The 12,708-nt window shown below is 44.6% G+C and overlaps 1 pseudogene; it reads left to right on the top strand.

Annotated features, from left to right (window-relative positions):
• Positions 1–4,164: 4,164 nt before the first annotated feature.
• On the top strand, positions 4,165–10,876 carry LOC128588804 (iron-sulfur cluster assembly 1 homolog, mitochondrial-like; annotated as a pseudogene).
• Positions 10,877–12,708: the final 1,832 nt, after the last annotated feature.

Genomic DNA, 12,708 nt, shown 5'->3' with positions numbered 1-12,708 from the left:
AGCTATGACATCATAGCACTCTACTGACTCTGTCTCAGAAAAAAATAAATAAATAAAATGAAACTCCAGGAGAGGTGGCTCATGCCTATAATCCTAACACGCTGGAGGATGAGGTGTGAGGATCCCTTGAGTGCAGGAGTTTGAGACCAGCCTGAGCAACATAGTGAGATACCATTTCTACTAAAAATAGAAAAATTAGCCAGTCATTGTGGCATGTGTCTGTAGTCTCAGCTACTTGGGAGGTTGAGGCAGGGGGATCATTTGAGCCTAGGAGTTTGAGGTTGCTGTGAGCTAGGCTGATGCACTCTCAAAACTAGGCAATAGAGCAAGATTCTGTCTTTAAAAAAAAAAAAAAAGGAATTCTAAATCTTTTAAAGGGCATTTCAACCTATTTGTCATAACGAGGCATAGTCTTATAAAGTAAAGTAGGCATGTTTTCAGACATAAAGATTGGTAAGATTTTTTTCTATTAAAAATATTTCCTATGTGTGGCAATGAGAACATTTAGGGTGAGAGTTGCACAAATTTGTAAATACAGTTAAAAACCACTGAATTGTACCTTTTAAAATAGTAAATTTTATGGTCCATGATTAAATATAAATACAGGACTGCACCTGTAGCTCAGTGGGTAGGGTGCCGGCCCCATATACCGAGGGTGGTAGGTTTGAACCCGGCCCCAGCCAAACCGCAAAACAAAGACAATTAAAAAAAATACAACTAGAAATTAATAAAAAACAAACAATATAAACCTGGCCATAGCAATACATATTTAAATTAGTAATAATAAAATTGATGCAATGAAATTAAATTTGTTGATGATATAATAACAGAAGAGAAAACAATCTCTCTCCAGTTATCATGCCAGGACGCCTCTCATTCTTCTTTCAGAGAGATGGGTCCTTTGGGTAAGGCCTTACTACTCACAGAAGCCCTGCTAACAAGCAAAAGCATTTTTTCAGTGTTACTTTAAAAACCAGTATTGAGATGGGCACACTGGCTCACGCCTGTAATCCTAGCACCCTGGGAGGCTGAGGCAGGTGGATTGCTTGAGGTCAGGAGTTTGAGACCAGCCTAACCAAGAGTGAGACTCTGTTTCTACGAAAAACAGAAAAATTAGCCAGGCCTGGTGGCAGGTGCCTATAGTTCCAGCTACTCCGGAGGGTGAGGCAGGAGGATTGCTTGAGACCCAAAATTTAAGGTTGCTGTGAGCTAGGCTGAGGCCTCAAAAAAAAAAAAAAAAAAAAGAAGAAGAAGAAGAAAAAAAAGCAGTATTGACCACTATTCACTCCTTTGGTTAACTTGTCTGGTGAGCAGCAGTCACTTTTCAGGGATTAGAGGAGAGAAAATTTTATGGAAAAGTGTAAGATCTTTTCATTGTGGGTAGTTGGTGGGAGATGAGATCGTGGTGGGAAGGTGGACAGTAGTCACAGAGTGGGCCGTGTCCTGCTAGGCCCTGAATGACTAGAGGGTGACATCAATGCTGGGGTCTATGACAGGCTGAGTGGCGTCAGATTGTGGAGCAGAGGGAAGAAAGAAGAGGAGAGGACAAAGAGTGTCAAAAAAGGAGAAAAATCCACAGGGGGTAGAAAGCCCTCCAGCCCGGGTCAAACTGCAAGAACAACAAATAAACAAACAAACAAACAAACAACTGCAAATGTGAGAAATCAACTCCTAGGCAACACAATAAGTTTTTCAATATTGCAATTTTAAAATAATCTCAGACAAAATAAAACATTCTTTTCCATTAGAAACACCTGCCTTCCCTTTGTCGTGTGTGGTAAAAACCATGGACCTTGGTGTCAGATACTCTTGATTTTACACCTTGGTATTAACTGTATGGCTAGCTTCTCTGTGCCTTGGTTTCCTTTTCTGTAAAAGAGCATAATATCATGGACCTCATAATGTTACAAGGTTTCATGAGAGATCTAATATATAGTGGGCATTTAACCCACTATAATATCTAACATATAGTGGGCATTTAACCTTCCCCAATCCTTTTTTTTTTTGCTACAGGCATCTCTCTAGCTCTTACTTAGAGCAGCAACAAAGATGTTGGTGGATTACTTGTAATTATCCTACAGTTTTAAAAGAGAAAAACATAAATATGAACTCACCTGGTGAGTTTATTATCTATTTTAGGTCACATAAAATAATTAAAGTGCTTTTGTTTATTTCTTTTTCTTTCTTCTTTTTTTTTTTTTTTTGAGACAGAGTCTCACGCTGTCGCCCTCCGTAGAGTGTGGGGTGTCACAGCTCACAGCAACCTCAAACTCTTGTGCTCCAGGGATTCTCTTGCCTCAGCCTCCCAAGTAGCTGGGACTACAGGCGTCCGCCACAACACCCGGCTATTTTTTGTTGCAGTTGTCATTGTTGTTTACCTGGCCCAGGACGGCTCGAACTTACCAGCCTTGGTGTATGTGGCTGGAACCATAACCACTGTGCTACAGGCGCAGAGCCTGTTCATTTCTGTTTATAAACAAAAATATCATTTATGTTGGACGAGGCCTGACAAAGGATTGCAATGAATAAATATTGGTCTTCATTCCCTGCTCTGCTTCTTGAGAAAGAGAGAGGAAAAAAAAAAGGCCCCCAGAATGTCTCTTCTGGAAGGGGCAGCATTTTGGTTATGTTCCATGGCTTCATTCTCCCGCCCCCTGCACGCAGAGGGGCATGTCCAGGTTAATGTTGTACTTAGACCTTTGCCCTCGATGATGATGATGATGATGATGGTGATGACGGTAGTGGTAGCGGTAAAGTCTTAAATTTTTCAATTTGTCTTTGGACATTTAAATTTATCAACCTCTCAGCATCAGGACAACACATATGAAGTACTAGTCAATCCACAATTCACGTCACTTCTTTAGTATGACGTCACTTCTTTAGTATGCACTAAAAAGCCTCTTCAGACACGTCACTAAAGGGAAATATGAACATCTATCAAGCGCTTAGCCAGAGACACTTAAGTTATTTGTCCCGTTTGTTAAGAAGGATGACGTTTGTCTTCGTCTCACTGATGGAGGAACAGCGCCGCCCGGCGGGCAGCGTGAGAACGGCGCCTCCCCGCGCAGGGGCGGCGTGGGGCTGCGTGGGGCTGCGGGCGGACAGACCAGCAGGTGGTTACCTCTCGCACTAAGGCTGCGTGCAGGACGCCATCCAGCCTCGAGCGTGGGCGTCCTGCGGGTCCAAACCTCGCCGCTTCCGCCGGGGCGGCCACTCCAGAAGTGCAGGGGACAGAGTGTGCAGCAGAGGGGAGGAAGGGGTGGTGAGATGGGGAAATCTCACAGCGCAGAATCCTTCCCCCTCAAAGAGCCTTTCTCACAGCATGGAATACTGAGTTCGTTTGGAGGAAGTATTTTTATAAGCCGCTTGGGGGAAAGAGTAGCTCATCTAGGTCCTGCTAAAGCAAGAAGAAATACAAGCTAAATGTATGTGAGTGATGTGAGGAAAACCTTCCTTTGCTTTTGAGAGGAAGGAGGGAAAAGTGGAGGAGAGGAAAAAGGGTGAGCCTGTGGGAGGGCCCTACTCCAATCCCCAAATTCTTTGTTGTTGTTGTAGTGTGGCCAGGGCCGGGTTTGAACCTGCCACCATATGGGGCCAGCGCCCTACTCACTGAGCCACAGGCGCCACCCACTGATCCCCAAATTCTAAGAAAATTATACAGAATCCACCAACACCTGGTGTAAACTGATTTCTGGTAGAAATCTGGAAGGGGGAAGGACACAAAGACCCCCGCTACCAACTGGGTTCCTTCTGGAAGTCTCACCCTGTGTCTCCATTGTGAGGTGGCTGCAATGAACCACAAGCCCCTTCCTCTGTCTGGACCAGCCCCTGCTCCTCCCGGACCGCTCTGCCTCCTGTTCTGGGACTGTGCGCCTGACCAAAGGACAGGCCCTCAGATTCCGGACGTCTGATCATCCAGAGGCACAGAAGCAGAATTGTGAGGCCTGTCTGGGAGTCTCGCCCGTGTCGGGGGGAAAGGGACTGAAGCACGGTTGTGAGCTTTGCCAAAGCAGCACTCTGACTCAGCATTGGTGCCATCTGAACTTCTGCCAAGGAAAAACATCGAATCAGAGTGATTGAGCAAAGTGCTCTTCGCCTGCCCTGCTGCCGCTGAACTTAATTAAAAAGCACGTAAGTACTTAATTACATGCAGCGCTGCGCTAGATGCCCGCAGAGCTCACCTGCCCCTCCTTGGCAGCCGTTTACAGCGTCCATGCAGGAGGGGTGGAGACAGGAAGGAAGCTGAGGTTTCCTGAGTTCCTCTCGTGTCCCAATCACATGGAGGGTAAGGTATTTAATTTCTACCACCCCAGGAGTCCAATATAGACAAGGAAAGTGAGACTCGGGGGTGAGTTACAGGGCTGGAACTGGAGCTGAGTTTTCCTATTCCCCAGCTCTCTCCACCCCATGTTGTCTGGTGGGGGGAGGGGCGCGGCCTATAGGGGCCTGTGTGCTCAGAATGAAGGGACTCCCTAAGATAGGCAACTTCCCAGCATACAGACAGGCAGAGATATGCATATCATACAATTCAGGATCACAGAAAGTTTGTCCTATAGACAGTCCGAAAGGGTTTTCTTCAGACCCTAACATTTGGTTAATATCTCAGTTTTGAGGTGTACTGTCACGTAGAGACGTGGGAAGCAGCTGTCTTGGCTTATCTGGGTATTTACAAAATTCTGAGACTGCCAGACTCCAGTGCTTACACTCTGCACAGTGAAGGCTGCACAAACTCAGGGTGTTGCAGGGGTGAAGCTGCAAGAACAGCAAAGCTGCCTAAGTAGAAATCCACTGCTGGTAGTTGCCTGGCCACATACCAGGAGGATCCCACACCCCCGTGGCCATTGATTTCCCTCCACCTGGCATCAGACTGCCAGTCACGGTCAACATACAATGTCTGAGGAAGCCCAGATGCCTCCCCTGCTCTGCCCGAGGCACGAGGCACTTTTCCTGCACCCCTACCAGCCCTTGGGTGTTCCGGGTAGATCCTGGTGTAGACATCTTGATGTAACTGATGACCATGAGTGACTGGTAGGTGAGCCTCTCAGTGCCCCCCAGGCCTCTCCTCACTGTCCCCTATCCCCACCCCTCTTCTTTTTCTCCTAATCTCATTTTCTGGCCTATCCTTCCTCTCACTGATCCCACTTCCTCCCTTCCATTAGCTACATTTTTTTGAGACAGACTCTCACTCTGTCATCCTCGGTGGAGTGCAGTGGCATCACAGCTCACAGCAACCTCAAAGTCTTGGGCTTAAGTGATTCTCTTGCCTTAGCCTCCCTCATAGCTGGGACTACAGGTACCCACCACAACCCCGGGCTATTTTTGTTGCAGCTGTCGTTGTTTAGCTGGCCTGGGCTGGGTTCGAACCCGCAAGGTGTATGTGGCTGGCCCCCGAACCTCATTGGCTACCTGTTTCCCATCTTTCCCCCAATTTCCCTTTGAGTCTGATAGTTTGATTCAACCACCATATTTGGTGTCTGACCTGGGTGGGCTTTGTGATGGTTACACTTTATAAGGTCTGTGGTTTAGTTGGGGGAGATGAGGCAGACCATGTAACTCTTAGTGGTTATGGGAAATTGTTATTATTGGGAGATCAGATAATAAAAATGATGTGAACTAAGATCTAAATAGATGAGAAAGGATTTGATCTTCTTTTTGATCTTCTAAGCACTAAATCTCTGGCTTAAAGTTTGCTTATTTCTCATTAAAAGATAAAGGTCAGTTAAAAATGTGTAAAGTGTGAGAAAACTACTTTAAAAAATGTAGGGTTGTTACTTTCAACTGCCTACAAAAAGGTGACTGTGACAAAAATGGGGAGCTGGCAGGTTGTAGCTTCTTGTGAACATGAGGACAGGCATGAGTTGTTTTCTTTTTAAATTTTATTTTAAAAGATTTAGGGGGTACAAATGTATCTTTGTCACATGGATGAACTGCATAGTGGAGAAGTCTGGGCTTGTGGTGTTCTTGTCACCTGAATGGTGTATGTGTACTCAATAGGTGATTTCTCATCCCTCACCCCAAGCCCCTTTCTGAGTCTCAAGAGTCCCTTACATCACTCTGCATGACCATGCACACCCATGCTTACCTTCCATTTGTGAGGACACACAGTGCTTGTTTTGTTGTTCCTGAGTTATTTAGGGTAATGGCCTCAGTTCCATTCAAGTTGCTGTAAAGGGCATTATTTAATTCCTTTTCATGGCTGAGTGATATTCCCTGGTGTGTGTGTACCACATCCACATTTTCTTTACCCACTCTTCAGCTGACGGACACATAGGTTGGTTCCATGTCTTTGCGATTGTGAATGTGCCACAGTAAAGATGTGAGCGCAGGACAGGCACAGTTTCTCATGAGCAGGTTCAGGCACTCCCTGAGTCACAGCCTCTTCTGGACTGAAGAAACTTACTCTCTAACTCCTCTTTGTCTGGAGTCTCTGCAGACTCCTCCCTATATTCGTTATGTTTATTTATTTTTATTTCTTCAGTTATAATTTGCCAAGTTTGATTCAATATATGAGGGATGTCTGGAAAATATCCTGTCATTTTCAATATGACTTTTCATATTAGATGGCTGGATACTTTTGCTCATATGTAATTCAGAAATGGACTGTGCATCAGGGACAGCCCTGTGGTGTGTTCAGAAAGCAGCTTTGAGGGGGGTGGAGCAAGATGGTGGACCAGAGGGTGGCGCCTGTGGCTCAGTGAGTAGGGCACTGGCCCCATATACAGAGGGTGGCAGGTTCAAACCTGGTCCCGGCCAAACTGCAACAGCAACAAAAAAAAAATAGGCGTTGTGGCGGGTGCCTGTGGTCCCAGCTGCTCGGGAGGCTGAGGCAAGAGAATCACCTAAGCCCAAGAGCTGGAGGTTGCTATGAGCTGTGATGTGATGGCACTCTATGGAGGGTGACAAAGTGAGACTCTGTCTTAATTAAAAAAAAAAAAAAAAAAGAATAGTGGACCAGAATGATCATTCAGCTGAGCTCTCCTAATATGACTGGAGAAAAGGAGAGACCCCCAGCCATACCTAGTATAGAGACCTTACCTAGAATCATAGCTGAGGGAGCACAGCCAGGAGTTGGGAAGCTGGATACAGTGTATGATCTGGACCTGTGGAAATCTGATGAATTAGGCAAGTAATTATGACTGGCTGAGATTGGCTGGCCCCGCACAGAGGTCTAGGACAGAAGGAAGCCTTTCCTGAGTTTTTAGTTGCTGGGGAAGCTGAGTGTTGAGTAGAAAGCTTGGAAGAGTGGGTAGACTCAGTGTATAGCAATCTCATTTGAATGCCAGTTGGAGGGGATTTGACAGGTTTGGTGGCTGCGAGGCAGCTATACTGAGGTCTCCACAGTCAGGGGGCTGCCATTGTGGGAAGATCGGGAGAAGGTCTTAGCAGGATCAGAACTCCACTCTTGGGACAGGCTGAGGGCATGCCACACCCCATAGGAACTGGAGTTGAGGGTGCACTGTGAGACCTGCCCCTGAAGGATTCTTTTGAGCGTTAAGATTCCAACTGAACAGGCTCTGAATGCTGAGGAAACAATCAGGTGATCACCAAAGGAAGCTAAGTTTGGAATAAGGACCACAGAGGTTGTCATCTGTGCTGTCTCCTAAAAAATCTATAGCACCACCTGATGTCCCAGTGATATATTGCAAAATACTGTAGTCAAGAGCAAGGACTTCTGTTTGAAACAAAGGAGACAGTGAGAAGGAAAAGGGAGGACAAAGAGGTGAACACGAAGAAGAACCAACAGAAAAATTCAGGCAACCTGAAAAACCAAAACAGAGGAACTCCCCCATAGGACTATGAGGAAGCGACTGCAGAAGACTCCACCTTTAGGGCAAGGTGTGGTGACTCATGCCTGTAGCCCCAGCACTCTGGGAGGCTGGGACAGGTGGATCACAGGAGTTTGAGACCAGCCTGAGCAAGAGTGAGAACCTGTTTCTAAAAAATAGCTGGGTGTTGGCTCTGTGCCTATGGCTCAAGCGGCTAAGGTATCAGCCACATACACCTGAACTGGTGGGTTTGAATCCAGCCCAGGCCAGCCAAACAACAATGACGGCTGCAACCAAAAAATAGCTGGGCATTGTGGTGGATGCATGTAGTCCCAGCTACTTGGGCGGCAGAGGCAGGAAAATCGCTTGAGCCCAGGAGTTGGAGGTTGCTGTGAGCTGTGATGCCATAACACTCTACCCAGGGTGATGGCTTGAGACTCTGTCTTATAAAAAAAAGAAAAAAGAAAAGTAAAATCTCTAATAACCTCAACCAGATGTGATAAAAGGGACATAACAACAGATGTCACAGAGATACAAGAGATCATCTTTGAGTACTATAAGAAACTCTATGCCCAGAAATTTGAGAATGTAGAAGAAATGGATCAATTCCTAGAATCACACCCTCTTCCTAGACTTAACCAAGAAGAAATAGATCTCTTGAACAGACTGATTTCAAGAACTGAGATCAAAGACGATTAAAAAAACTCCCAACAAAAAAAAATGCCCTGGTCCAGATGGCCTCACATCAGAATTCTATCAAACCTTCAAAGAAGAGCTTATACCCATGCTGCAGAAATTATTCCAAAAAACTGAGAAGGAAGAAATCTTCCCTAATACCTTCTTTGAAGCAACCATCAACCTGATACGAAAACAAGGAAAAGACCCAACTAAAAAGGAGAACTTCAGGGTGGCGCCTGTGGCTCAAAGGAGTAGGGTGCCAGCCCCATATGCTGGAGGTGGCGGGTTCAAACCCAGCCCTGGCCAAAAACTGCAATAAATAAATAAATAAATAAAAATAAAAAGGAGAACTTCAGACCAATTTCACTAATAACATAGATGCAAACATTCTCAATAAAATTGTAGCCAGTAGATTACAGCTGCACAGTAAAAAAATCATTCATGTGGCTTGGCACCCATAGGACAGTGGTTACGGTGTCAGCCACATACACTGAGGGTGGTGGGTTCAAACCCAGCCCAGGGCCAACTAAACAACTGCAACAAAATATAGCCGGGCATTATGGTAGGTGCCTGTAGTCCCAGCTACTTGGGAGGCTGAGGCAAGAGAATCCCTTAAACCCAAGAGTTTTAGGTTGCTGTGAGCTGTGACGTCACAGCACTCTACCGAGGATGACATATGAGACTGTGTCTAAATAAATAAAACCCAGGGATGCAAGGCTGGTTTAAAATACACAAGGCCATAAATGTAATTCACCATATCAACAGAAGCAAAAACAAAGACCATATGATCTTCTCAATAGATGTAAAAAAAGTATTTGATAAAATTCAGCATCCTGGCTTGGTCCCTGTGGTTCAGTGGTTAGGGGGCTAGCCACATGCACCGGGGCTGGTGGGTTCAAACCCAGACCTAGGCTGCTAAACAAACAAACAAACAAAAAACAAAAAAAAATAGCTGGGTGTTATGGTTCGAACCTGGCCCCGGCCAAACTGTAACAAAAAATAGCCAGGTGTTGTGGCAGGCGCCTGTAGTCCCAGCTACTCAGGAGGCTGAGGCGAGAGAATCGCCTAAGCCCAAGAGCTGGAAGTTGCTGTGAGCTGTGATGCCACAGCACTCTACCGAGTGTGACAAAGTGAGACTCTGTCTTTGAATAAATAAATAAATAAATAAATAAATAAATATAAAATTTGAGATCTTGAGAACTTTAGCAGAACATAAAACAAAAATGAGGGAGCAGGTGCTGGATAACAAGTCCAAAATTTCAGAGATCCTGAGGAGGACATCTAACACAGTTCTTTGTCAACCAAATTTAAAAAGTTTAGATACAACTGGATTCTATTTGTGGCACATGGTACTTGAAAAACACAAACATTTGTGAAACATATAAATGGAAACTGTGGAATATTTTCAATTGTTTATTGTATCCTTAAATTTCCTTCTGGAAAAAAGCATTGATGACTGTTAAGATGCAGAATTCAGACCTGCAGGACTATCCTAGAGCCCTGGTCTGGTGCAGTGTATTATGCCTGTAAAGTACATGTCTTGACATAATACCTAAATGAAATGTGTGGACCTTGACTGGATCCTAGTTGGTGAAAAAAAAAAAAAAAAAAAAAAGCAGCTAAGAAAGACATTTTGGAAACATTTGGAAAACTTTTGCCATAGGTAAATATGGAATGACTTAATTTAGTAATGCATGATGATGATATCGTGGTTGTCTAGGAAAATATCCTTATTTTAAGCAGGCAAGTATCTAGGAATGAAGTTTAATATTATCCTCAACTTACCTTCCAATGGTTCATTTAAACTACACATGTGAACACACACACACATATACACAGAGCACAGGGATTTAAGATTAACAACTGGCACATCAATGTGAGGGTACAGGTATGTCCACTGTTCTCATCTTTCAACATTTCTGTTGGCTTGAAAATTTTCAAAATATTTAATGAAATGGCAAGGTGGGTCAATGCACCTGCTGTGTCCGTGGAGAGAGGCTGAGGTGCTGAGCTCCAGCTCCAGACACCGGGGCACTCGGTGGTGAAGATGTTGTTTCCTTAATGCCCGCCACTGTCTGGGCTGTGAGCAGGCACAAGCTGCGGCCCACTCAGCTGTGCTCACCCTGACACTTTCAGCAGTACACAAGATAAAACAATTTTTAAAAGATAAACCTGAACAGGTAGGTGCGAAAGTAGACGTCCGAACCAAAAGCTGTAATGGCCTTTCTTGTACTCTAATGTACAAAAACAAAAGGAGATTCTGATGAAGAAGTTACTCAAGACAGAGTTAGAGTATTCATTGAAAAGGAAGCACAACTAACACTTTTAGAAACAGAAATGGACTATGTTGAAGACAAATTATCCAGTGAGGCTGGGTTAATAACCTAAACATCAAAGGAACTTGTGACTATGGGGAAAGCTTTAATATCTGAAACCTCGGGACTCCTCTGGCTATGAGCTCCAGCAACACTCATGGATGCCTTGGGGCTTACTGAAGAAATATGTGACTGTGGCTCAGTGAGTAGGGGGCCGGCCCCATATGCCGAGGGTGGCGGGTTCAAACCCAGCCCCCGCCAAACTGCAACAACAACAAAAAATAGCCCGGTGTTGTGTGGGCGCCTGTAGTCCCAGCTGCTTGGGAGACTGAGGCAAGAGAATCACATAAGCCCAAGAGTTAGAGGTTGCTGTGAGCCGTGTGACGTCATGGCACTCTACCCGAGGGCGGTACAGTGAGACTCTGTCTGTACAAAAAAAAAAAAAAATCATGTGACTGTCGCCTGATTAATGTGTGCTGCCTTGTAAGGAAAATAAAGTGATGCATTTTGAAAATGAAGCTAGTGTATTAGACTCAGGAAGAAGTGATACTTGGATTGTTTGTAGGGGACAAAAGATGAAATGCCATCACTGTCTTTGGATTATTTGTCTTTTGTGGTAAAGAAAGAAATACTACCCTGCACTTAACTCTCTCATATCCTTTCTTTAGAACTATTGGATTTGCCTTCCTGGGCACCTGTCAGTCCATTCAGGAAATGGATTGATCTCTATTGAATGGCTCAAATGTGCACCTCCCCCTGCCTTTTCCCCAATTAGATTGAAGTCTCCTAAAATTGAGAAACAGGAAGTCCTGGCTGCTGATAGTTAAGAGGTGGTGCATTATTTTTTCACCCAATTTTGGCATAGCCTGTTTACATTTTTATCAAAAAATTTCTTTGTCAGGGGTGGCACCTGTGGCTCAAGAAGTAGGGGGCCAGCTCTATGTACCAGAGGTGGTGGGTTCTAACCCAGCCCTGGGTCAAAAACTTGCAAAAAAATTTTTTGCCTTGTCAGTGTGAATTTGTGTGCCCTTTGCTACGGAGCAAATGATTTTCTTGAACTATAGTGATGATAGCAAATACTTCATCCACCTGTTTCTAAATCCATTTTATTTGCCACCCTGAATGTCCACTCAAGCTGTGATTCTTTTAGTTGAAAAGTCTCTTCAAAGCCATCTAGCCTACCCCACTCAGGTCTGTATGTGAGGAGGCCAAATACCAGGAAGGCAAATGGGCTTTTGTTTACCCTGGGGTGTGAGTGGGAACTCCACCACTTTTCCCTTCCTAGTAGATGACAGTTCTGTCCTCTCTGAGGCACTGTTAAGGTAAATGGAGATCTGGCTTTTTTTTCTAGTCAACATACTGATACAATTTCTTTTTAATTTGATGATGATCATATTAGTTTTATTTTGAATCAGAAGAATCTTATTTTAAAACTCTTTTATATGAATTCATCTTGTTTCTTAAACTTTGAACAATGGTTTATACTCCCAGAGAAGACATTGTAGCAACCCAGAATTACTGGGAATGTGGTCATAACTGTGAAGGAAAACATGGGGGTCTTTTCTTAAAACCCCCAATACTACATGCACACTTTCTGGTTCCTTAGCCCAATTGCTGAAGTTTTTTTTTTTTTTTTTTTAGAGACAGTCTTACTTTGTCACCATCGGTAGAGTGCTGTGGGGTCACAGCTCACAGCAACCTCCAACTCCTGGGCTTAGGTGATTCTCTTGCCTCAGCCTCTCGAGTAGCTGGGACTACAAGCGCCTGCCACAATGCCAGGCTATTTTTTTGTTGCAGTTTGGCCAGGGCCGGATTTGAACCCGCCACCCTCAGTATATGGGGCTGGAGCCCTACTCACTGAGCCACAGGTGCCGCCCAGTTGCTGAAGTTTTTAAACAATATTTTAACCTAACCCTTTTGTCGTCAACATTTCTTTTAAAGTATTCCTT

This window comes from Nycticebus coucang, chromosome 6 (assembly GCF_027406575.1).
Source record: "Nycticebus coucang isolate mNycCou1 chromosome 6, mNycCou1.pri, whole genome shotgun sequence".
NCBI classification, from domain to species: Eukaryota; Metazoa; Chordata; class Mammalia; order Primates; family Lorisidae; genus Nycticebus; species Nycticebus coucang.
This window is presented reverse-complemented; position numbering and strand designations above follow the sequence as displayed.